General features: G+C 38.1%; 1 long non-coding RNA gene across 1 annotated transcript; it reads left to right on the forward strand.

Annotated features, from left to right (window-relative positions):
• The first annotated feature begins 1,876 nt into the window (after positions 1-1,876).
• On the forward strand, positions 1,877-27,098 carry LOC144463597 (uncharacterized). The gene is made up of 3 exons (XR_013491667.1): positions 1,877-2,151; positions 14,676-14,773; positions 27,029-27,098. It is a non-coding gene; the product is annotated as an uncharacterized LOC144463597 (long non-coding RNA).
• The last annotated feature ends 355 nt before the right edge of the window (positions 27,099-27,453 follow it).

Raw genomic sequence — 27,453 nt, forward strand, 5'->3', positions numbered from 1 at the left:
GCCACAAAAGAAAATGTCACATAAAAAATTAAAAGACATTTTTTGCATGATGGTTGCTAACTTGAAGACTGCTGTTGTTTCTTTCACGCACAGCGCTAAAACAAAAACCCCTTTTACACTGCCAGATTTTCAGCGAATGTTGGGCCATTTTGCCCCTCAAGCTGCGAGCGTTTAGACACACAGAGCCGGACTGGCGAGTTGATCCGAGATGCCCAATTTTCCGCCTCGTAGGGTAGACATATTGGTGGAACCCTTTTAGTTTAAACAAACCGAGGCGGCCTTCTGCTACGGGAGGAGCTGTTGATGACGCCGTATGTGCGAGCCACTGGTGGTGGATAAACAGGAAACAGCTGATAGCAGGAATTAGCGAGCAGCAAGTAGCAAAAGGGAAACACAAACCTGACAGACACTGTAAAGATGAGCAACTGGGGAGACAAGGAATTGCGCGCCCTCCTTGCCCTCGCAAACGAAGAGGCCATTAACTGTCAGATGACGGGAACGGTGAAGGACGGGCCAACTTACAAGAGAATCGCTGAAGGACTGACCAGCCACGGCTTTCCTCCCACGTCACTGTTTACGTCACACGCTGAGCTACACGTTTTATTACTTGCTCACGCCCCCCATTGCCCCGAAAAAGGTGCATTCTGTATGAACAAAAGTAGACATTTTGCCGCACTCCCCGATTTTGCTTTTATACTGCCAATGCTGAAAAATGACTGATTGGGCTTTCCTGCAAATTTGCACAACTCCCATCTAAAAAGGGCTAAAGTGTGAAGAATGGCCTGATCGCAACATGCAGTACACTTAATGCACAGTAAAGTCGAGTTATGGTTATAGCTCACCTAGGCCATTAATTGGACTCCTGTCCTTGTCCCAGCATGACAATATGCCCCCTTTTAGCTTGTAAGTATAAGACCTTCCTCAGGTTAACCTATTACATCACAGACCAAACAATCGACAAGCAAGTTAGCTACGATTAGCTAGCAGCAAATTGGTACCATAGTGGACAACTTTACAGCTCTGGATGTAGATTTTGCCATGTTGTTACTGGCTTCTTCTTCTGTTATTCATATAATGCTAATCAACTACCTGATCAAAGCCCACGGTGGAGACTGTGGAGCACTGACTGTACACATGCAGGAGTAGTCTCCCAGTTGCATTATCTGGGTGTGTTTGTCGACTTTGAAAAATTCGATTTAATATGATTTCAGTCGGACTAACATGTTTACATGTGTTTTGATAGTCCAGTTTTAGTCAGACTAACACAATAAATTGATTTTCTCTAATGTCATGTTAACCTACTGATGGATTTTGAAAACACAGTAACCTGCAGGGAGCTTGTTAGCATCTGGATAAGGTGAACAATGACAATGGCTCATCCCACAGTTTATATCCAGTGTGAGCCAGACTAGTGATTGGTCAATGGTGTAAATTTAGATGTCAAAGTTCACCAAAATTTGACAAAATCCGCACAGATGTACCTTGCAAATCCCCTGATCCATTACAGTAATATTGCTGCAAATTTTACATTTAAATGATATAATTGGGTCTAAAGAGTAGAGGGAAATGTTTTTTTGTTGTTGTTGTCTTAGTTCTATCTCTCTCTTTGTGTGACATTGTTTTTCTTTGTGTTTCTCTCTGTTGTTCTTCTTGCATTCGGTCTGTGCAACAGGCACATGCACAAACAAGAGGTAACGTGCTACAACAAGCTTGACACAGCGAGGCTTCCACAGCTGAATCACATCTATGTATTTCATCACAGAAGCACTTTTACTTTCAATTGTGACAAAATCATTTGCTATAAAACAAGATGTTGATGGAAACACATCAAATAATGAAAGTTGCTTCTGCTTTATCGCAGATGAAAGCTGACAGTTGATTAAACTCAGTAACAAGACTTTGCTTGACAGTTGAGTAGAAAATGATCCATTCTGTGTTTCTAGCTTCAGCGTCTTTGTTTCTCTACAGTCCTGTAACTGGACCAGTAGGTCAGGACGAATAAAGTTGGGGTTTGTTCGAAGAACACAGGCAGTCTGGCTGTGTAGGCATTACAATCCTGCCCTCTGACCCCGATGACATCATATGACTGGCTTTCGTGCGTCTTTCGTGAACCGAGAAGGTCAAGATTATTCAGTGGACTTTCAGCGAAGAGTAAGTGTCGAGGAGCAAGGGGCTTTGGACAATTATGTGTGTTTGCTCTGAGAGGCGCTGCTTTCTCTGTATGTGTAGTCAAAGCCATTGACATTGTGTGAGTCAGCGAGTGTGTGAGTGAAAGACAGACATGCATGCTGCAATGTGTGTGTGTGTGTGTGTGTGTGTGTGTTTGTGTGTGTGTGCATGATTTTATCTGTCTTGCAACACTTTGTCTTTTTATGTTTTCATCTGAAATTCATACTGAAAACCCTGAAATGAACTATTTGTTTCCTTTTTTCTTTGGCCATGAAAATGGCGTCATTCAGTTTGTTATTCAGGTCATTTACATAACATTGTTGAGCCCTGGTTAACTTTCAACTTCTTACAAGAACAAGTATATTATTAAGGAAACATGAAATGGTGATAAGGGGGTTAACTTACTTTCCTGTTTTCTATCCCCTCTACTCCAACACTCTTTTTCTCTAAAATTCATTCATTTCAGTTTTGTTGTTTGAAACACACCAATTAAAAACAATCAAAATAAAAATAAATTGAAAGGAGTTCTCCTTTGAATATTATTACATGTACAATGTAAACCTTCTTAATTATCTGTATTTTTTTGCACCAATATATTATATTTTGTCAAAATAAAAGTCCTCCGGTACTTTCATGTTTTTATTGGTGGGACAAATGCACATGCGCTAAATATAGAATGGGGATTTGTCCCCTGTGTCCCCCACAAAATCTACACCTATACATATGACAACAGCCATGGAAAATCTATTTAAGCAGTAGTTCACAACAGGCCCTAGTATATTGTGATTATATCAAATGGGCATTGTTTGGCTGAACATGGAGCCCTCCTGCTATGCAACATACTTTGTTTATTAGCCCCTTGGGGGTGTAGGGATCCAGCCACTTCTTCATCACTTTGAAGCCATCCTCTGATATTGGCACATAATGAATGTCAATGTCATGTCATGTCATGTCATGTCATGTCAAGTCCTTTCTTTCTGAGGATTCATAACCCGGTCTCATTCTGAAGCGCTTGGGCAGTGACTTCCAGCTTCAGACAACAATGGAAGAAGCTATCCTTTTACGTTGGTATAATACATAGCCGGTCACTGTTATTTTCAGGGGAAAACATTGCGTGTCAACAACGTAAGTTAAGGGGACAAAAGTCCGAGTGGGGTGGGTAGAAGGTTCCAACAACCACCGACTTTCACCCAGGAGGCTGGTGTTGACTTCCCATATGACTGTAAAGCCAAACCTTGTTCTTTTTATCTAAATCTAATCATGTGCACGTGATGGCTGAACATAACCACGTGTGTTTGTTTGGAGGAAAAAAACTTAAATTGGCAGTGTGGTACTGACGTCCGATTGACAGACTCTTTTTTACGTCCTTTAGATTCAGCATGTGATTTCTCTCGAGGAGATATGCACTAATCAGTCCACTCCTCCATAGTTAGGTCACCACAGAGGTGCAAGTTGACCTTAAATACTTCCATTTTGGAGCAGTTTGTTAGCTAAACAGTTTATTGTACACAGTTCTTATACACAGGTAACAACCAATCAGATTGCTTGCTTTGAGCTATTCATTATATAAATGACAATAAAGCATTGACGAGAATCAGATGACTTTCTGTTTGTCCTTTGACAAGACCTGTTTTGACACAAACATCTGAGAGTTGAGTTCAAAATGGTCAGAAACTGGGAAACTGGGACTGTTCTCGGGAAACAACCCTCCAAACAAATCCCATCTTTTGTCTGACTGCGTTTGTGTTGTGTACATGAAATGTATACGTTAGAGATGTGACTCCTGTCCTGGAAACACAACACTCTGGTGTTGTTGCTATCAAACATGAAAGTGTGTGAAGTCAAAGAAATGCAGATGAAAAGTACACCATGTATTTGTGATGGCTTGTCAGTGATGCAATGCATTAGTTTCCCTTCGCTTTCATTTCCTCGTCGTTACATCATTCCATTGCTTACACGGTTGTTTTCTCAGAAATCTTACCACACCTGCAATTCACGTAAATTTGAGCCAAGTCCATTCAGAAGCCAGAGAGGAAGAATTGCCTGAGATACATGTCATCAGATAATTATGCAATAATTGATTACGCAACTTGTCTCCTAAGCTAAAAATGAAGCAGGTGTCCTTTCTACACAAAATGTGAATGGAGAAATTGTTTTATTTCCAGATTTATCATCCATAATCTCACCTTCTCTTCAGTCCATGTCTCTATTTTGGAAATAACACAAACTGTAGCCTTTTGAACACAGAGATCCTGTAATACTGATGCAAGAAAAAACCCTCATTACTCCAGCTTTGCTTTTTAACACAGAACCAAAAAATGCCAGCATAATGTTGCATAATTTTATGCATAAAAAAGCATGACAGGCGTGACATGTACACAAGAGCCTTGGTGACTAGTGTGACATAACATACACGTCAGGCAGCACAAAGGTGGAATTACTCTGTCTCCCCATTCTTTTTTTTTTTTTTTTACCTTTTTATTGTTGCCAGGCTACCAACACATCACATCCTTACATTAACCTTCCCGTATAACCAATCTACCTTTTTTTCCCCAGTAATTAATATCTAGTTACTAAAATGTTGAGGCAGAGGTTACTTGCTGTAGCTCTGGTTGAGGCTGTCAGTAAATGGTTTGTTGGTCACAAGGAAATGGAGATCTGTGTGGGTACATGAGACCCTAAAAAAGAGGGTGGATCACAGGGAGCACCACCAGTTGGTCCAGGAGCTTCTCCTACATGATGGACATTTCCAGGCATATTTTAGGATGACTCAGGGGCAGTTTGACAACCTGCTGTCTATCACTGGGCCGTATAGCTCTGGGTATCCAGCAACCTCTACCACCAGTTTCTCCTCCATTGTTTACCAACTGTAAACTTGTTGTCATGACCACCACAGAAGGCCCGCCTCTCAAATTATCCGAATGGGCAATGGGAAAAAATGTGATGAAAAAAAGAGATGACATGGGGTGTTTTTCTGCTCTAAGCTGAAGTTTTTTCACTCGAGGAGTTCAGAGCGCTCCAGCAAAAACGTCAGGTGCCGAGAGAGCAGAAACGCAAGGTGCATCGCAGCACAAAAACAACAGGAAGAAAGCTTCATTCTCATTAAAAACAATTACAAAAAGGCGCCTCCAGCTGCTGAAACACTTTCTGTGTGATGAGGGCCTGACGGTGCAACATTCTCACCTTAAGCAGGCTGTGTAAAATGAGCTTATGATTCCCACCATGGCCAGAGAACGAGGTGTTTACTCTGTCTGCCGTAAGAGCTAAATCTAAGGCTCACTGTTTTCTTATTAACATTTTTTACAAAAAGACACACCAGTTTATTTTAATCAGAGCTTATCAGTTTGAATTTATTTCCATCCAAAAGTTATCTCCCCAATGTAAGAAGATACTGCTCATCACAGTTTACAGTAAAGGAGGTTCTTGTGTTGCTGGCAGGCCACGGAAATGCTTTCATTAATAGAAAATGAGCAGAAAATGCTGCTGATTAGGTAAAAAAAAAAGGTTAAACTAGAATGTTCACAGAGCCTCTGCTGCTTTTGATAATAAAATTTCACCTATTTGAAATTATTATTTAATTATTATATGTTTCCCTAAAAACTTTCTAAGGTGTGTCCTAATTTTAGTAAATGGCTGTCCTACGGCCTCGTCTTTATTGCCTTACATCACCTCTGCTCACATGCGCACACACACAACACACACACACACACACACACAGTTTCTAGAAGCTCTATTTCTGGCCAGAGGCACGAGGAGCTCTCAGTGGCTTCTCCTGGCCTTTTGAGTCAACAGGGGCAGGAGGTCAAAGGTCAAAACTGCTTGAACGATGCCCAAAGACAGAAGAGGAGGGTGGGGGGTTGTAGGAGGAGGAGGAGGAGGAGGAGGAGGAGGGGGAGGAAATGCAGGACACCGGTGGGGGTGGAGGAGGAACAAACAGCAGGGGGAAATTTTGGCGGGAAAACCGAGACAGACCTGGAAAGTCACCTCTTGCAGACAGACAGTGAGTCAGAGTCTGCCTCAGCCGACCGACGTGCAGCCTCTGAATCACACTCTCATATGCGAGCGCAGAGCTCGGATATAAAGGCATGCACACACACACACACACACACACACACACACACACATTCTGAGACGCACAATTCCCCCACACCTTAGCAGCCTTCACACTCAAACAATAGCTGCACCCCTTGCAGTTGCCCCCCTCCTGCACACACACTTTGAGATGATGTCATCGTTCTTTGCCTCTGTGGCACTGCTACATAAGCATGACTCAACATTGTGTGTGTATGTGTGTGTGTGTGTGTGTGTGTTACGTTGACTCACGAGGTCAAAGTCCACAGTTTGAGCCTGATGTCACTTATCACTGACTAATCCTCTCTGGACCATCTGAAAAAAATAGGACAGAGAGCGGGAAGGAAGGGGAAATGGAGGGAAGAGTGTCACTGTGTTTGTGTGTGTGTGTTTGCGAGGCACAAAACACAACCTTTGTCCCATGCCATTCACACATTTGCTGCACATGCACATTACGTCACTCTTTAAGTCTTTAATTATACGCACACCCAGTATGTACCGTGCTAACTTACACTAACACAAGCGCCTCTCCTCTCTGTCTCTTCCACACAATGACACAGGACCAGTAACAGCTTCCACCGCAGGTATTTGAAAGTGTGCAAACGTCTCTAATCACATGCGTATTAGCTCCCTCGGTAAATACGTGTGCATTTAGCGAGTCCACACACTTCCTTGAAATGAGCATTGTATAAACACATCGCCATCACCTCCACTTCAGTGAAATGATTAGAGCTTGGGGCCAAATTAAACATCCCCTGGACCCCAGCCTGGGAAATGAACTCATAGCTAAACCCATGACATGGCCCACTAGACATGAAAGCCCTCATAGAGCGGGCCATTCAGCAAAAGGGGGCACTGGCAGAGTGGCACTGGGCCCGTACGGATGTGGCAGGAGGGCGTGATGTCAGCGTGGTCCCTGTGTGCCCTGCCAGGCAGCGGGGTGGCAACGGATCAGGCGTGTAGTTCGATGCCAATGCAGGTGCACTGAAAACACACACTAGTGACAGCTTGGCGGCAGCCTCCAGGGACGTGGAAAGGCAGGATGCATATTTCACACTTGTAAATACAGTTTGTGCATCTGTTTGCGTGGCAGTGCACAAAATAGCCTGTGTTTAAGTAGAGTGTGTTTGTGTTTTGGTGCCATTCATGAGTGTTGTGTGAAAGTGAGGCCTGAGGCTGATGACAGACTTTGACTGCTGCTCCCAAGAGGAGAAACATTAACATGATAACAGAGGGGAAATGAATATTTCTACAATGTACTGGATGAACATAGTGATAGCCTACATTTTTTAATAATCAGGGCGTCACATCAGCAGTCTGTTGGTAAACTTTTGGTCCCTTGTGGGAAGAAGTTCATAGTAGGACCACTTAAGTGTGTTGGTTTCATTTCAACAGTGGGGGACAAATATGAAATGGAAGCTTTGGGGTGTCCTCTGCTAGAAAATTCTGAGCATCAAATATTGAATCTCCTGGTGAACGTGTATGCACCAGTTTGTGCCTTTTGTGCATAAGCCAGTTGGGATGATTTGTGTGCCTGAGGGATGCCTCTCAGATGCCTTCTCCAAGGGACGAGACCCTGGGACAGACCCACAACACGTGGGATTACATATCCTATTTTGCTGGACAGCTCCTAAGGATCCTTCAGGAGGAACTGAAGGACTTCGCTAGGGGACAAGAATGTCTATGCGGAGTTCACACTGCATGACTGTAGCCCTGATTTTCCACTTGCAGACAGTGTTTGGAGTTTCCCGACAAAAGCCCCTGATCAGAGGGAATTCAGTGTTGGCTTGCCTACAAAGTGGTGTTTGATTACTATGTGTGAACTGTTCAAAGATTGCAGAGGCGCTCCAGATAACTAGCAGGCTAAATATCTGGAACTATGGGGATCTTGTTGGCGAGCTACGGCCAATGAGAGCGCAAGACACAGGTTAAGGACAGAGACAAGGACTTAGAGCTGTGGTGCTCTCAGGTGTGTGTTGTGTGTGTTTTAGAGGGAGGGGAAGGGAAGGTGGAGGTGGAGTGGGAGTCTCGCCAACTGCTTTACGACCTGTGTGTGCACACCACAAGATTTCTCCACCGTTGACAGAGCCCCAGATAACGTGGTGATGTCACCAAACTTGGAGACGACACATCGTAAAGGCATGGATATTCTTTATTATCCTGGGTCCAAACATAACGCGCTCCCCGTGATCCTGTTGCCCATTGTCGTTGTTGCTTGCCGGCCGGCTTGCTTGTCCTCCTCACATTTCCTCCGTCCTCCTGCGTGCTGACGTGGCACGCATCCCGCCTCTCATTGGCTGATGCTCTTTGTCAGTCGTGTCAGACTTCTCCAGTTTTCTAGCATGCCAGATATCCAGTCCCAGTTGCAGATGAGGGGGCGACTTACTCGTAGGCTTGTTCACACACGAGGACTCGTCGTGGCAGACTATCTGCTGACTCACCTCCGACCCAAGGTGGCTGTCAAGATCCTCTGCGACGTCAAAATCATGTAATGTGAACTAGGCTTAAAGGGTATCGATTGTCTATTGACCAATCAGTGGACTGCAGTGTTTCTAGCTCCACCTTTTAGTATCTGATCAGTGTGCTAGTTACCTCAACAGAGGGGTGACAAATAAAATGTACAGAATAGAACCTTTCTTTTGTTAACATCCACATATTTTATTTTAATGTGTAAAAAAACTGAACCAAACCGCTCGGTGGAAACACTGCTTCAGCTTTACACTGCTGCCACAGCAATCTAGACCTACATAAGAAGTGAAAAATGTATAGATGGATGGTTAACTGTCTTTGTTGCTCTGAATATATCTCTGTGAACTACACTGGATGGTAATTTCTTCAGACAAGAAAACCATCATATGCTCTCTCAGACAAGCAGCCAATTATCTCAAAGCAAAACAATAGCTCTATGTCAGACAGGCCTCTGATTTACTGCCTGTTATCTTTCACGTAGTGGTTACATCAAAGGTTTTGTGTCTCAGCTGCCTGGATGAGTCACTAGCTGATGATTATTTGAAACTTTATGTTATCCCCATGTGGAAACATGAAAGATACGAGGCTACTGAACAGAAAAAGGAGTGAACCAAAAAACATACATTAGAAAAGTGAGTAAGGATATAGAAAATACTGACAGGTGAAAGTTGGCATTTAGGATACATATTGCATTATATATTAAACCCATTGTCATCACAAGCAGTTAAATTTGAATTCACTCAACAGTTTTCTCCAGCGGGCAGAAACAAGAAGCAGCAATAACTCACTGTATCACTGACTGTAGTAAATGTGGGTTTTCTACAATAGTTAATCTGTAATTAAAACTAAATTATGACTAAGATATATGACAACTCATGTTTAAAACAACCAATCACTGTACAGATGTAAATACATCTGGATCCCACTGTTCCCCAGACGTGCTGTGGTTGAAACAAGCCAGTTTGTAAATCCCACACAGACACTTCATCATGTTAACGAGAGGGAGGGAGGTTCTCCTCGAACGCTGTGATATATGTGTTTCTCACACAGAGTCAGCGGAAGAGCGTATGTACATTTTCTTTTTCAGCACAGTCTGATTCAGACATTCAGGCATGGCTGCTGCTTCTGTCTGCCACGGCTGGAGTGTAGCCTCGCTCTGTGATTCTGTGATGTTACGGTCAAGGCTGAAGATTAAAATGACTCGGTGAGGTTTCGGGAAAGATCATGGTTTGGGTTAAATAATAACTTTGTTTGGGGAAAATTAGGGTTTGGTTTAAATAGCTACTTTGCAAAGGTTAGAGGAGCTTTGTTGTCATGGTGACAGTAATAAACATGGTTAAGGTTAGGGGATGCTTTAAAACAACATTGATTGTAGGTTTGAGATCAACAGTATCCTCCAGATATGATTCACACAGTCATTTGTAACGCCACTCTGCACAACACAGAGACACTACATAGCACTATGAGTGGTGATATATGCCGTTAAGCTATTTTAAAAGGACCAAGTGTGCCATGAGCGCGCCAACAAATTACGCATGGGTGTTCCAAATCCCACACAGTTGTCTAAACAGTTTTTACCATTTTAAGTGACCCAGATGTTCCCAAACAAACAAATCCTAAACCACAAAACTAGGTAACAGACGTCCAAAGCATACAAAATTGCAAATCAACCGAAAAGTCGTGGCACAAAATTAAATGTTTTTAAAAAAAACGACATATACAACCAAACAAAGGCCAAAACCTGCAGGAAACTCCAAATGGAAAGAGAGAACGAGCAACACTGACGCTGGTCTCTAATTCCCCAGGAGCCCTCAGCCCAGGTGCTCCGAATCAGCCGCTGTACTCCTGTGACGCCTTCAAAAACAGAGGGGAGAAACAGTTACTGGGACCCACAACAAACTCAGCACCTCAGGGGCCGTCACATTTTCTTTTTAAAAAAACTGGTTAAACAAACAGAACCAATTCTGTCGCACATTGTCACCTCAGCCATCTCGTCATCTTTCAAGATTTCACTCTTCTGATGGATTCAAGCTCCCATTCTTTGAACATGTCTCCACACTGTGTAGCGGGTTGAGCTTCCTGCACCCAAAATACTGTCAAAACCTTTATTTATAATTGTCCACACAGCCTCTGTCATTCTCGACCAGAAGATAAAAAAGATAATGGTTAATGGACTGCGCTTGTATAGTGCTTTTCTAGTCTTCCAACCACTCAAAGCGCTTTTACACTACATGTCACGTTCACCCATTCACACACACAGTCACACACTGGTGGCTGAGGCTACCATACATGGTGCCACCTGCTACTCAATAACCATTCACATGCTCTCACACACCGATGGAACAGCCATCTGGAGCAATTTGGGGTTCAGTATCAGTATCTTGCCCAAGGATACTTCGACACTGGGACTGGATGAGTTGGGGATCGAACTGCCAATCTTCTGAGTTTTTTTATTTTTATTTTTTAATGTTTTTATTGTTAATTCTTTCTTTTAGATTTAACACATATTCATTCAAAGGAAAATCAAAAGAATACAAAATAAACAGGACAGAACAAAACAAAACAGTACAAAGCAAACAGTAATCCCAAAAAAGGGGATGGGGGAGGATGGAAGGGTGACATTCATGTACATCAGATCTCATACATCTATTGTGCATTTACACTGGGGGCTACAGTTTTAAAAGTGTACAGACAGTGTCCCAGTGGTCTTCTAGTTCCTTATCAAAGGCTTTCAACAGGCAGGCTGCTTGTTCCATGTTTCGGCCAAGAGTCTCCTATGGAGCGGGCTGCTTTACGCTCCTTCAAGTTTAGAAGAATTAGTTTGTTAGTAGATAAGCAACCCAGTGTCAATAGGCGCTCGACAGTTACTCCCACATTATTGTCCAGCAAGCATACTTTGGGGCAGACTGGGAAATAGACATTGAAAAACTCATAAGGTGGTCGACCAAGCTTCTGATTAGTCAAGGACCCGCTCTACCCCTGAGCCACCCCGAGAGGACACTTAGGTCCAACTGAAAACGGTAAACTTTAGTTGCGTTTTAGCCGATTGTTTACAAGACAGCTGTGTTTTGGGTGCCTTAAAAAAAAGCAACGTTTTGAAAACGGATTCCAGAGTGCAATTTTCTGGAAACGGCACCATCTCTGTTGTCATGTAAACTTGCAATATGCAGTTCCTCTGAAAACGGAGACTTTTCACACATGCGCATTATACTTCCAGTCATTAGGCATGCGCGAGAAAGTCGACCATTACAACAACAATGGCGGACTCCCGAGCACTGCTTGTGCTGCTCACCCTATTGAATTTATCAGAAGCTTCCCCATCATAGTGTAGATTTACTGTAGCAACTCCACCTCATCGTCCGTCCAGACAAACGTCCGTGCGGTTGCCATTTTGTTTGTTTTTTTGTTTGCCGCTCTGTAGAAGGAAGCGTAAGCGTCACACCGGCAACTACTGGTCTGGCATGTATACTGCAGTGTTTTGGGGCATTTCTGTGGATCCGTGTGCACGACGATTGTTATCAAAACGTTGTCGTCTAAACGCGGAACTTTTTTCAAAACGAAAATGAGAAACGATTCTGTTTTCAGTGGATCGTTTTCGTGTAAACATGGCCTTAAAAAGGCAGAAAAAAAAAAAAATCCCAAATCACCAAGATGCCAATTCCCTCTGGACTAATATTATCACATGACCTCTGTGTTTGGTGAAATATTAGGTTATTTGCGGAGGAATTTTTGCTTGAAAAATTATAAAATGGCAGATTCCTATGGGATTACAGATGACCTCTGCACACATCACTACCAGGGAGACTTAACAACTAAAAAGTCATGTACAAAAAAAAATGTTCATTTGGCCAAAGAGACCAGATTCCTTAGTCGAAATTTTGCAGATTATTCCAAGTATTCCACAAAACATGAAGGCCGTCTTTGCCGTAGCTGTCCACACAATACTCTGAGACTGTCCTTTCAAGAAAGTACAGCAAGGCATTAGCTCAGTGGGCTGATCTAATATCTATTAACAGTCTGATGTCTTTTAACAATCACCAAAATTATTCCCTAAACATGACATTTGTAACAGCGGCATCCTAAACAACACATACAGACAACACACTTTATCATTTCATTTGGCTGACTTGTTGCTTGAGATCTGACACAGTGACTGCAAGACGACGTTTGACACCAGCTTTGTCATGAAGGTCATGTATTATTATTAGCAACCAGGGACTACTTTCACAGTTTCCAAAGGAAGTGAAAGTAGTGAGCAATGGGGAGAATGAGTATATCTGAAAACCACAGCTCAGCACATAATGTTGTTGGAGGCACCTACACTCCTGCAAAAAATCTATCCTCTTCAGTCTTACAAAATAATTTGTGTTCAGACCCTGTCTAGGCTGAAATCCTGAACACTCGCACGGTTCTTCTACTATTATCTCGCGGCACTAACAGGTGTGGTTTGTGAGCTTAAGGTCAAAGAGGTCACATCATACGGACGTCTGTGTCAATGTTGTTTACTTCACTTTTTCAGCCAGTTTTTCTCAGTCTTTCTAGTGAAGTGACATGTTTTAAATGCTTGTCCAAAGGTAAAATATCCTCAGAGTCTTATCTCAATTGGTTATCGTCACTGGCCTCAGGTCGTGTCAGTCAGCACCTGGCCACGCCCCCCCCCCCCCCCCCCCCTGCAATCCTGAAACATATTTATCATTCTCTGAAGTAACGGCTGCCTCAGGGCTACTTTTACTCTCAACTTTTACTCACTTTGTCTTACTAAACACACACATTCTTTCTTCACTCTCTTCCTCTAACATAAACACACAAGCACACACACACACACACACACACACACACACGAACATTGCAGTACTGGTTTATGCATGAGCTTTCCACAAGCGCAGCTGTGACACAATATGAGGAAGCATTTGACCTTCGACTCGTTAACTGGAAAGTGCACGAATCTGTGAAGCAGCAGCCTCTCCAGGAATCTGCATCTGATGAACACACACACACACACACATTAACCATATCATTCGTTTGGACCATATCCCTGGCAAAAGTCCTTAATTTAGAAGCATTGTCCGATGCAGAATTGTTTGTTTGTTTGTTTTACCTCAGGTGAGAACAATAGGAGGAAGGGTAGAGAAATGAGTGACCATCGCCACCCTGACCTCAAGTACCCCAATAAGTAATGCCTCCTCCTCCGGTGACCTCCTAGGTTGTTGTGACACCCACACACAGACACACACACACACACACACACACACACACACACATTAGGTCACATAAAGAGGAGTGAGGCGATTTCAGTGATTTCTCTCCTGAACAATAGCAACCTCCCCCTCTGTCTGTGTCTCCCTTTCCCCCGTGTCATCGATAAACTGGTGGGCAATCAGTACATCCTCAGTGTGTGTGTGTGTGTTTGTGTGTGCATTAGAGGGGGAGAGAGATACACAAATTTATCTCAGAGTTTCTCCACAAGCTTGTTGCACCAAGACAGGGAAGAATTGGGCCTCTACTGCCCCCATTTGGTGTCTGTAACACATGAGGAAATACAATTTTTTTTTCTTCAGTTTTCACTATTTTCAATAACACCTCTGCCCAGGATAAGACATTAAACATTATCTTGACAAAGCTTTATTTGAGAGAAAACACTGACACTGTTCCATTGGTTCGAATGACTTAATAATTTCCAGTGTAACACTGAAGTCTTCTAGTGCACCACAGGTCGCATTAATATACCACAATTTTTGCAAAAACTGTCTTTAGGTGGGCATAAAATTGAGCCTATATGAGTTATGTATTTTCCAATGATACATGTATAATGAATCATTATTTACTGGGGTTGACATGGAGTCCTTTCAAGGAGATTTAGATGTACCCTATGATTACTATCACATATTTCATAACTGTTTCAGGGAGATCAACACATTTGTTGAAAGGCTGAAATTACACATTTTCATCTCTTGTTCTTACTGCAGTTGTTTAGTGGAGGGGCCATTCAAGATCAGCTCCAGCTGGACATTCAGTGAGGCAACATCTCTGGAGAGACAGGATGAAAATGTCGTCCCTCTCAAGGGTAAGTCTCATGTTGGTCTTTACAAAGATAGCACACACAAGCATTAACTTGGTCAACTTTTGGTATAAATACATAGACTTAGATTCATTTCCTGGAGACTTGCCCCAACCCCAAACATAACCACTGACCCAAAAGTCAGTTTTTTCCGAATTTGGGACACATCTTTTGACCCCAGTGCCAGTCCAGTCAACAGGCCTTGAGTCCAGTGTGTGCCCGAAGGTAACTTAGATCAGCTCACACACACAAACACAAACCACTGAGCCTGATCTTTGAAGCAGCCAAGCATCAGTTAAAAAAGGCTCATTACAGTAACACTGTGTGCTCACATCTTATTGCACAATAGTGCATGGTGCTCTTTGTCACTTCACATAAATGACTCCGAACACATGCATGTACACTTCACACACACATGCACACACACCACATTCACACACAGACACGTGTCAGGAAATGAACCCCATTACCTTCACATCAAGTATGAAAAGTGCTACCAAAACAGCACAGTCACCATTTTACACAGAGTGGCCTTTCACCGATACCGTCCACACACGATCCATACATGCACACACACACTCAAACAAAGAGGCAGTTCTCTCCAACAAGGGTGTGGCTGACCAGAGGTGGGTCGCTAGACTGAGGTGGGTCTGTAGTCTGTGTGTGTATACATGTATGTGCATATGCTGCTCACACATGTTGAGACAGACCAGGCGGAGTGGTAAAATTATTTAGCGACACTATTATCACCAAACACTGAGACAAAGCTTGAAAAAAAATGGTTGCCGAATTTTGCTATATAAAGAGGAAGGTAAAAGTGTGAAAAACACTGACACATGTTGTTCACAAATATGATAAAGAGCTTCTAAACAGCAGCAACATCAGCCAGCAGGTTTCTGTCACCTCCTCCTCTCTCTGCGGTCACTTATTTTGTGTTTCAGTCCAGACAAACGCACGATACAGGCGCTAACATCAACAACTCTTTATGTTTCAGTATAAAACGTCATCCTGACTTTTTGCATAGTGAAAGTTAATTAACATTTGGGTGAAATCTATAGAGCTAGATAGGCAATACCACTATGGGGAGAGTCAGATTACACTACTGGGGACTGGAGTGTTCCAGCTAAAACTCCAGCAGGCTAACATCGCCTCCTGCTGGTGACAGTGCTTAATACATGACTATTAAATTGTCAGCTGAGTTTACAACAGGCCTTTTCCACAGGAAACATTTTCCCTGTCACAGAAAGAAAAGCACAGGTGTAAATAAGATGAAATAAGCTGAAATAGCTGTGTTTTCGACTGCATCCTTCTAGTGTAGGCCTATCGCTCAATGTAACAGGTTAGGTTAGTAACAGGTTTTAACGATGTTACCTGACAACTGAAATCATGCCCATATACGTTTGTCAGCTAACTTTGTTACAACCTGTTACTAACCTAACCTGCGAGATTTTGAAGTATCTCGTCTCCTCGTTCAGGAAAAAAAATTACCACGAAAAACAGAAAAAAATAACCACAAAAAAACGGAAAAAAATTACTCAGAAAAACAGAAAATATTACTCAGAAAAACAGAAAATATTACTCTGAAAAACGGAAAAAATTACTCAGAAAAACAGAAAATATTACTCAGAAAAACAGGGAAAAAATTACTCAGAAAAACAGAAAATATTACTGTGAAAAACAGGGAAAAATACTCAGAAAAACAGAAAATATTACTCTGAAAAACAGGGGGAAAAATACTCAGAAAAACAGAAAATATTACTGTGAAAAACAGGGGAAAAAATACTCAGAAAAACAGAAAATATTACTCTGAAAAACAGGGGAAAAAATACTCAGAAAAACAGAATATATTACTGTGAAAAACAGGGAAAAAAATACTCAGAAAAACAGAAAATATTACTTTGAAAAACAGGGGGAAAAATACTCAGAAAAACAGAAAATATTACTCTGAAAAACAGGGGAAAAAATACTCAGAAAAACAGAAAATATTACTCTGAAAAACAGGGGAAAATTACTCCGAAAAACAGAAAATATTACTGTGAAAAACGGGGAAAAATACTCAGAAAAAAACAGAAAATATTACTCTGAAAAATAGGGGACAAAATACTCAGAAAAACAGAAAATATTACTCTGAAAAACAGGGGAAAAATACTCAGAAAAACAGAAAATATTACTCAGAAAAACAGGGGACAAATTACTCAGAAAAATAGAAAATATTACGCAGAAAAACAGGGAAAAAAATACTCAGAAAAACAGAAAATATTACGCAGAAAAACAGGGGAAAAATACTCAGAAAAACAGAAAATATTACTGTGGAAAAACAGGGAAAAATACTCAGAAAAACAGAAAATATTACTCTGAAAAACAGGGGACAAATTACTCAGAAAAATAGAAAATATTACGCAGAAAAACAGGGAAAAAAATACTCAGAAAAACAGAAAATATTACGCAGAAAAACAGGGGAAAAATACTCAGAAAAACAGAAAATATTACTGTGGAAAAACAGGGAAAAATACTCAGAAAAACAGAAAATATTACTCTGAAAAACAGGGGAAAAAATACTCAGAAAAACAGAAAATATTACTCTGAAAAACAGAGGAAAAAATACTCAGAAAAACAGAAAATATTACTGTGAAAAACAGAGGAAAAAATACTCAGAAAAACAGAAAATATTACTCTGAAAAACGGGGAAAAAATACTCAGAAAAACAGAAAATATTACTCTGAAAAACGGGGAAAAAATACTCAGAAAAACAGAAAATATTACTCAGAAAAACAGGGAAAAAATACTAAGAAAAACAGAAAATATTACTTTGAAAAACAGGGAAAAAATACTCAGAAAACAGAAAATATTACTCTGAAAAACAGGGGAAAAATACTCAGAAAAACAGAAAATAATACTCTGAAAAACAGGGGAAAAATTACTCAGAAAAACAGAAAATAATACTCTGAAAAACAGGGGAAAAATACTCAGAAAAACAGAAAATATTACTCTGAAAAACAGGGAAAAAATACTCAGAAAACAGAAAATATTACTCTGAAAAACGGGGAAAAAATACTCAGAATAACAGAAAATATTACTCAGAAAAACAGGGAAAAAAATACTCAGAAAAACAGAAAATATTACTCTGAAAAACAGGGAAAAAATGACTCAGAAAAACAGAAAATATTACTCTGAAAAACAGGGGAAAAATACTCAGAAAAACAGAAAATATTACTGTGAAAAACAGGGAAAAATACTCAGAAAAACAGAAAATATTACTCTGAAAAACAGGGGAAAAAATACTCAGAAAAACAGAAAATATTACTGTGAAAAACAGAGGAAAAAATACTCAGAAAAACAGAAAATATTACTCTGAAAAACGGGGAAAAAATACTCAGAAAAACAGAAAATATTACTCTGAAAAACGGGGAAAAAATACTCAGAAAAACAGAAAATATTACTCTGAAAAACGGAAAAAATACTCAGAAAAACAGAAAATATTACTCAGAAAAACAGGGAAAAAATACTAAGAAAAACAGAAAATATTACTTTGAAAAACAGGGAAAAAATACTCAGAAAACAGAAAATATTACTCTGAAAAACAGGGGAAAAAATACTCAGAAAAACAGAAAATATTACTCTGAAAAACAGGGAAAAAATACTCAGAAAACAGAAAATATTACTCTGAAAAACGGGGAAAAAATACTCAGAATAACAGAATATATTACTGTGAAAAACAGGGGGAAAAATACTCAGAAAAACAGAAAATATTACTCTGAAAAACAGGGGGAAAATACTCAGAAAAACAGAAAATATTACTCTGAAAAACAGGGGAAAAAATACTCAGAAAAACAGAAAATATTACTCTGAAAAACAGGGGAAAATTACTCCGAAAAACAGAAAATATTACTGTGAAAAACAGGGAAAAAATACTCAGAAAAAAAACAGAAAATATTACTCTGAAAAACAGGGAAAAAAATACTCAGAAAAACAGAAAATATTACTCTGAAAAACAGGGAAAAAATACTCAGAAAACAGAAAATATTACTCTGAAAAACGGGGAAAAAATACTCAGAATAACAGAATATATTACTGTGAAAAACAGGGGAAAAAATACTCAGAAAAACAAAAAATATTACTCTGAAAAACAGGGGAAAATTACTCCGAAAAACAGAAAATATTACTGTGAAAAACAGGGAAAAAATACTCAGAAAAAAACAGAAAATATTACTCTGAAAAATAGGGGAAAAAATACTCAGAAAAACAGAAAATATTACTCTGAAAAACAGGGGAAAAATACTCAGAAAAACAGAAAATATTACTCAGAAAAACAGGGGACAAATTACTCAGAAAAACAGAAAATATTACGCAGAAAAACAGGGAAAAAAATACTCTGAAAAACAGAAAATATTACGCAGAAAAACAGGGGAAAAATACTCAGAAAAACAGAAAATATTACTGTGGAAAAACAGGGAAAAATACTCAGAAAAACAGAAAATATTACTCTGAAAAACAGGGGGAAAAATACTCAGAAACACAGAAAATATTACTCTGAAAAACAGGGAAAAAATACTCAGAAAAACAGAAAATATTACTGTGAAAAACAGGGGAAAAAATACTCAGAAAAACAGAAAATATTACTCTGAAAAACAGGGGAAAAAATACTCAGAAAAACAGAAAATATTACTGTGAAAAACAGGGGAAAAAATACTCAGAAAAACAGAAAATATTACGCAGAAAAACAGGGAAAAAAATACTCAGAAAAACAGAAAATATTACGCAGAAAAACAGGGGAAAAATACTCAGAAAAACAGAAAATATTACTGTGAAAAACAGGGAAAAATACTCAGAAAAACAGAAAATATTACTCTGAAAAACAGGGGGAAAAATACTCAGAAACACAGAAAATATTACTCTGAAAAACAGGGAAAAAATACTCAGAAAAACAGAAAATATTACTGTGAAAAACAGGGGAAAAAATACTCAGAAAAACAGAAAATATTACTCTGAAAAACAGGGGAAAAAATACTCAGAAAAACAGAAAATATTACTGTGAAAAACAGGGGAAAAAATACTCAGAAAAACAGAAAATATTACTCTGAAAAACAGGGGAAAAAATACTCAGAAAAACAGAATATATTACTGTGAAAAACAGGGAAAAAAATACTCAGAAAAACAGAAAATATTACTTTGAAAACCAGGGGGAAAAATACTCAGAAAAACAGAAAATATTACTCTGAAAAACAGGGGAAAAAATACTCAGAAAAACAGAAAATATTACTCTGAAAAACAGGGGAAAATTACTCCGAAAAACAGAAAATATTACTGTGAAAAACGGGGAAAAATACTCAGAAAAAAACAGAAAATATTACTCTGAAAAATAGGGGAAAAAATACTCAGAAAAACAGAAAATATTACTCTGAAAAACAGGGGAAAAATACTCAGAAAAACAGAAAATATTACTCAGAAAAACAGGGGACAAATTACTCAGAAAAATAGAAAATATTACGCAGAAAAACAGGGAAAAAAATACTCAGAAAAACAGAAAATATTACGCAGAAAAACAGGGGAAAAATACTCAGAAAAACAGAAAATATTACTGTGGAAAAACAGGGAAAAATACTCAGAAAAACAGAAAATATTACTCTGAAAAACAGGGGAAAAAATACTCAGAAAAACAGAAAATATTACTCTGAAAAACAGAGGAAAAAATACTCAGAAAAACAGAAAATATTACTGTGAAAAACAGAGGAAAAAATACTCAGAAAAACAGAAAATATTACTCTGAAAAACGGGGAAAAAATACTCAGAAAAACAGAAAATATTACTCTGAAAAACGGGGAAAAAATACTCAGAAAAACAGAAAATATTACTCAGAAAAACAGGGAAAAAATACTAAGAAAAACAGAAAATATTACTTTGAAAAACAGGGAAAAAATACTCAGAAAACAGAAAATATTACTCTGAAAAACAGGGGAAAAATACTCAGAAAAACAGAAAATAATACTCTGAAAAACAGGGGAAAAATTACTCAGAAAAACAGAAAATAATACTCTGAAAAACAGGGGAAAAATACTCAGAAAAACAGAAAATATTACTCTGAAAAACAGGGAAAAAATACTCAGAAAACAGAAAATATTACTCTGAAAAACGGGGAAAAAATACTCAGAATAACAGAAAATATTACTCAGAAAAACAGGGAAAAAAATACTCAGAAAAACAGAAAATATTACTCTGAAAAACAGGGAAAAAATGACTCAGAAAAAAAGAAAATATTACTCTGAAAAACAGGGGAAAAATACTCAGAAAAACAGAAAATATTACTGTGAAAAACAGGGAAAAATACTCAGAAAAACAGAAAATATTACTCTGAAAAACAGGGGAAAAAATACTCAGAAAAACAGAAAATATTACTGTGAAAAACAGAGGAAAAAATACTCAGAAAAACAGAAAATATTACTCTGAAAAACGGGGAAAAAATACTCAGAAAAACAGAAAATATTACTCTGAAAAACGGGGAAAAAATACTCAGAAAAACAGAAAATATTACTCTGAAAAACGGAAAAAATACTCAGAAAAACAGAAAATATTACTCAGAAAAACAGGGAAAAAATACTAAGAAAAACAGAAAATATTACTTTGAAAAACAGGGAAAAAATACTCAGAAAACAGAAAATATTACTCTGAAAAACAGGGGAAAAAATACTCAGAAAAACAGAAAATATTACTCTGAAAAACAGGGAAAAAATACTCAGAAAACAGAAAATATTACTCTGAAAAACGGGGAAAAAATACTCAGAATAACAGAATATATTACTGTGAAAAACAGGGGGAAAAATACTCAGAAAAACAGAAAATATTACTCTGAAAAACAGGGGGAAAATACTCAGAAAAACAGAAAATATTACTCTGAAAAACAGGGGAAAAAATACTCAGAAAAACAGAAAATATTACTCTGAAAAACAGGGGAAAATTACTCCGAAAAACAGAAAATATTACTGTGAAAAACAGGGAAAAAATACTCAGAAAAAAAACAGAAAATATTACTCTGAAAAACAGGGAAAAAAATACTCAGAAAAACAGAAAATATTACTCTGAAAAACAGGGAAAAAATACTCAGAAAACAGAAAATATTACTCTGAAAAACGGGGAAAAAATACTCAGAATAACAGAATATATTACTGTGAAAAACAGGGGAAAAAATACTCAGAAAAACAGAAAATATTACTTTGAAAAACAGGGGGAAAAATACTCAGAAAAACAGAAAATATTACTCTGAAAAACAGGGGAAAAAATACTCAGAAAAACAGAAAATATTACTCTGAAAAACAGGGGAAAATTACTCCGAAAAACAGAAAATATTACTGTGAAAAACAGGGAAAAAATACTCAGAAAAAAACAGAAAATATTACTCTGAAAAATAGGGGAAAAAATACTCAGAAAAACAGAAAATATTACTCTGAAAAACAGGGGAAAAATACTCAGAAAAACAGAAAATATTACTCAGAAAAACAGGGGACAAATTACTCAGAAAAACAGAAAATATTACGCAGAAAAACAGGGAAAAAAATACTCAGAAAAACAGAAAATATTACGCAGAAAAACAGGGGAAAAATACTCAGAAAAACAGAAAATATTACTGTGGAAAAACAGGGAAAAATACTCAGAAAAACAGAAAATATTACTCTGAAAAACAGGGGAAAAAATACTCAGAAAAACAGAAAATATTACTGTGAAAAACAGAGGAAAAAATACTCAGAAAAACAGAAAATATTACTCTGAAAAACAGAGGAAAAAATACTCAGAAAAACAGAAAATATTACTCTGAAAAACGGGGAAAAAATACTCAGAAAAACAGAAAATATTACTCTGAAAAACGGGGAAAAAATACTCAGAAAAACAGAAAATATTACTCAGAAAAACAGGGAAAAAATACTAAGAAAAACAGAAAATATTACTTTGAAAAACAGGGAAAAAATACTCAGAAAACAGAAAATATTACTCTGAAAAACAGGGGAAAAAATACTCAGAAAAACAGAAAAACAGAAAATAATACTCTGAAAAACAGGGAAAAAAATACTCAGAAAAACAGAAAATATTACTCTGAAAAACAGGGAAAAAATACTCAGAAAACAGAAAATATTACTCTGAAAAACGGGGAAAAAATACTCAGAAAAACAGAAAAACAGAAAATAATACTCTGAAAAACAGGGAAAAAAATACTCAGAAAAACAGAAAATATTACTCTGAAAAACAGGGAAAAAATACTCAGAAAACAGAAAATATTACTCTGAAAAACGGGGAAAAAATACTCAGAATAACAGAAAATATTACTCAGAAAAACAGGGAAAAAAATACTCAGAAAAACAGAAAATATTACTCTGAAAAACAGGGAAAAAATGACTCAGAAAAACAGAAAATATTACTCTGAAAAACAGGGGAAAAATGACTCAGAAAAACAGAAAATATTACTGTGAAAAACAGGGAAAAATACTCAGAAAAACAGAAAATATTACTCTGAAAAACAGGGGAAAAAATACTCAGAAAAACAGAAAATATTACTCTGAAAAACAGAGGAAAAAATACTCAGAAAAACAGAAAATATTACTCTGAAAAACGGGGAAAAAATACTCAGAAAAACAGAAAATATTACTCTGAAAAACGGGGAAAAAATACTCAGAAAAACAGAAAATATTACTCTGAAAAACGGAAAAAATACTCAGAAAAACAGAAAATATTACTCAGAAAAACAGGGAAAAAATACTAAGAAAAACAGAAAATATTACTTTGAAAAACAGGGAAAAAATACTCAGAAAACAGAAAATATTACTCTGAAAAACAGGGGAAAAAATACTCAGAAAAACAGAAAATAATACTCTGAAAAACAGGGGAAAAATTACTCAGAAAAACAGAAAATAATACTCTGAAAAACAGGGAAAAAATACTCAGAAAACAGAAAATATTACTCTGAAAAACGGGGAAAAAATACTCAGAATAACAGAAAATATTACTCAGAAAAACAGGGAAAAAAATACTCAGAAAAACAGAAAATATTACTCTGAAAAACAGGGAAAAAATGACTCAGAAAAACAGAAAATATTACTCTGAAAAACAGGGAAAAAAATACTCAGAAAAACAGAAAATATTACTCTGAAAAAAAGGGAAAAAATGACTCAGAAAAACAGAAAATATTACTCTGAAAAACAGGGAAAAAATGACTCAGAAAAACAGAAAAAAATCACTCTGAAAAACAGAAAAAAATTACACCAAAAAACAGAAAAATAAATAAATTACTCTGAAAAACAGAAAAAACTATTCAGAAAAACAGGGCTTTTTTATTTGTCAAGTGAATGCAATACACTTCCATATGTATGCAACATATATTACACAACTGAAAATAACAGTAACCCTTAAATAAAGATCATTATAGTTGCTAATTACAGACTGTTACGGTGAGTAGAGTGTCTTGTTCATTTACTTTAAAGCTTTGATAAGTACAAGGATGAATGAGTCAGTTGGGTCTTGTCATTGTGCATAGGTGCTCTAATATTATTATGTTATTGTATATTTTTTATGTTTTTTTATTGTGTCGTTGTTTGGCTGTAACTTTGTGTGCTGCTGTCTCGGCCAGTTCTCCCTTGTAAAACAGACTGTTGATTTCAAGGGACTTACCTGGTTAAATATGGGTTAAATAAATTAAAATCTAATGTAACTATATGTTGCAGAGAGGCTTGAGTAGTTTAAAAAGTAACCAGACCATTATGTAATAGATTACGGTAACAATGCTGTAATTTTAAAAAGGTAGTCTGGGATCAGTTACAGATTATAGTTCAAACTGTTGATCACCTTTTTTACCAGAAATAAAGCGTCATTCTTAATGTGGGGGAGAAAATAATCATCTGCTGAACCAAACAAAGCTCTGAAACCCAACTATAAAACATGGCTGCTAAAAATAACACATCCTCTAATCAGAAAAAATAAACATCCACAAAAGTATTCCTCAGATTAGAAAGGAAATTATCTTAATGGACTATAATAGATGTTTTCATTAGGGTGTAATGCAGCAAAATGAAATGTTTCCAAAATAGATGCAGTGTGCTGTTTGCAGTTTGACATGAAACAATCCTGACGGTCTCTAATCAAACACAGGAAACACTGATAAGCCTTTAGTTCTGCTCCAAGATACAAAGTGATTAAATCCACAACTAACAGTTTACCGATTTTATCTTGGCGTGGCCAGGAGAAAACACACAACCTCATGTAAACTTACACATGCACAACCTCACACAGACTGTGGGACTTTCTCGCAGGCCAGCCGTGCTGATAGTAGAGGTCTGTATTTGATAACAAACACTAAGTGACACCAGCGTCACCAGACACCAGGATTAATCAGTGGTCGGCAGGAAAGAGCCGACACCTGACACACAGAGAGGTGAGGGAGGGGACAGACAGTGTGGAGGTGGGGATGAGGATGAGCTGTGTGTTTGTGTGTGTGTGTGTGTGTGTGTGTGTGTTTGTGTGTGTGTGTGTGTGTGTGTGTGTGCATTTGCTTTTACTATGATGAACCTCACCTCGTCAGTGACTGTCTTGTGAGGATTTAAGAAATAAGTGTCACTGGATTTCAGAAGGAAACAGTGAATAGAACAGATGCAAAAAAATGAATTCAGCAACTTCTTCAGGATTAACTTTATTAGGTGATTATACTGTATGCCAGTGTTGTTTACAGGTTGTCCTTCTGCCCCAAGTGGCTAAAAAGATGCTTTTGATTTATTAAAACTTGGTTCTTATTGCCATAGATTTGCCTTCATTCCTCTCAGTAACATTAGATTCACAAAGTAAAATGCTGCTCCAATGAACTGATAGACAATCAGAATGATTCCAAGGTAAACTCCAAGTTATAGGTTAGCAACTAATTAAATTATCACTCAAACTATCAGACTGCCAGACTATTTTCCTGGTCCAGCTTTGACCTACTGTACCTGCCACAGTTAAGTGCAAACTGCTCTCCTGCATGACAGCCCAACCACCAGAAAAAATGTTGGCATTGTAAGTTTCCACAGAGCACATACACTACATTTGCACATTATTATGTAGCGGATATGTTGAAACTTTGCACTTCTATAACACTGTGGTTATCATGTGGTTAGGTTTAAGTACAAAAAACACTTGGTAATGGTTAGGAAGGTAAGGGTTTGGCTTACATACCCCTTTTGGGGGCGAAATCCCAGCAGGGAAAGCAGCAATGTCTCTGTAAAAACACATACACTATAAAAAGTAATGGAAGTAGCTACACGGAGGTAACCCACTGGTTTGCGGACTTCCACCGTGAAGCCTTGAGTTCAGCACTCAAAGTGATTATGATTGATTATACCTAGAATATTTTCCCTTAATAAAATGTAAATGGGTGAGTTAGTAAACAATCCACCTCCCTACAGTTGTCATGAATGTTGGAATTAGCCACATTAGCAGTAGCACTTGGAAAGGTAAGATATATACTGGTAAGCTGTTGAGGATGCCTCACATACAGGACGTAACTTCCTCAATGTCAAGAGATATCAGGCTAACACGGAGGTGCTGATGCATGCTTTTATCTCTTGCCGTTTAGATTATTGTAATGCCCTGCTCTCTGGTCGTCCCAAAAAGACAATCTTCAGTCTACAATTACTTCAAAACTCAGCCACACGTGTGCTGACGAAGATCAGAGGGCGGGTGCACATTATGCCGATTTTAAAATCACTGCATTGGCTCCCTGTGTGTTTCAGGATCGATTTTAAGGTTCTTTTATTAGTTTTTAAATGTCTCAACAGTCTTGGGCCATCTTATTTATTTGACCTGCTTTTACCATATCAACCCTCGCGGATCCTGAGGTCCTCCGGCACCGGCCTTTCAATCGTCCCAAAAGTCAGAACAAAGACCCACGGGGAGGCTGCATTCAGCCATTATGGCCCTCACTTGTGGAATAGCCTGCCGGAGAGCATCAGGACTGCAGAGACTGTTGATGTTTTTAAAAGGAGGCTCAAGACTCACCTTTTTAATTTGGCTTTTAACTGATTTCTTCTACTCTTCTTTCATTATATTTTTTTTATTTTTATTTATGTTTTAATGTCTAATGTTCTTAATGATCTACTTTTAAATCCTTATGCATTTTATTATTTTAATTTTTAACGCTTTATTTTTTAAAATTTTAAAACTTTTAAATTTTCTAAATCTTTAAATTTTTTATGCATTTTATCATTATTCTATCTTATGCTTGTTTTTATCTCATTGTCTTTTATTTTTTAGTTTTTAGCTCCAGTGTTTCCGGATGGGGGGCCTCTACACTGAGAAGTGTGTCCGGTCTGCCCGCAGGGACGTCGTCCTGGAGATCCCTTGGGCCGGAGGACTGGGGGGCTCTGCACCTTGTGTGGAGTCCACCCCGGTCTGTCTGGGTTGGCGTGGTCTCTGTGGTGGCGCTCCCTGTGGGGGGTGGGAGGGGCGGGTTTTTCATTGTTTGTTTTTTTATCTTGTGAAGCGCTATATAAATAAAGTTTGTTTGATTGATTGATTGATTGATTGATTGATTGATTGATATTACCTGCACCAAGGGAGTCATCTAGATAGCTATCTAAGATGAATAAAGATTTTTTTGGGTCCACTGATGAACTGATTAGATTTTGGTGATCAAGGTCAAGGTCACTGTGACCTCACAAAGCCATAGACTGTTCAAG

This window comes from Epinephelus lanceolatus, chromosome 5, assembly GCF_041903045.1.
Source record: "Epinephelus lanceolatus isolate andai-2023 chromosome 5, ASM4190304v1, whole genome shotgun sequence".
Lineage (NCBI taxonomy): Eukaryota > Metazoa > Chordata > Actinopteri > Perciformes > Serranidae > Epinephelus > Epinephelus lanceolatus.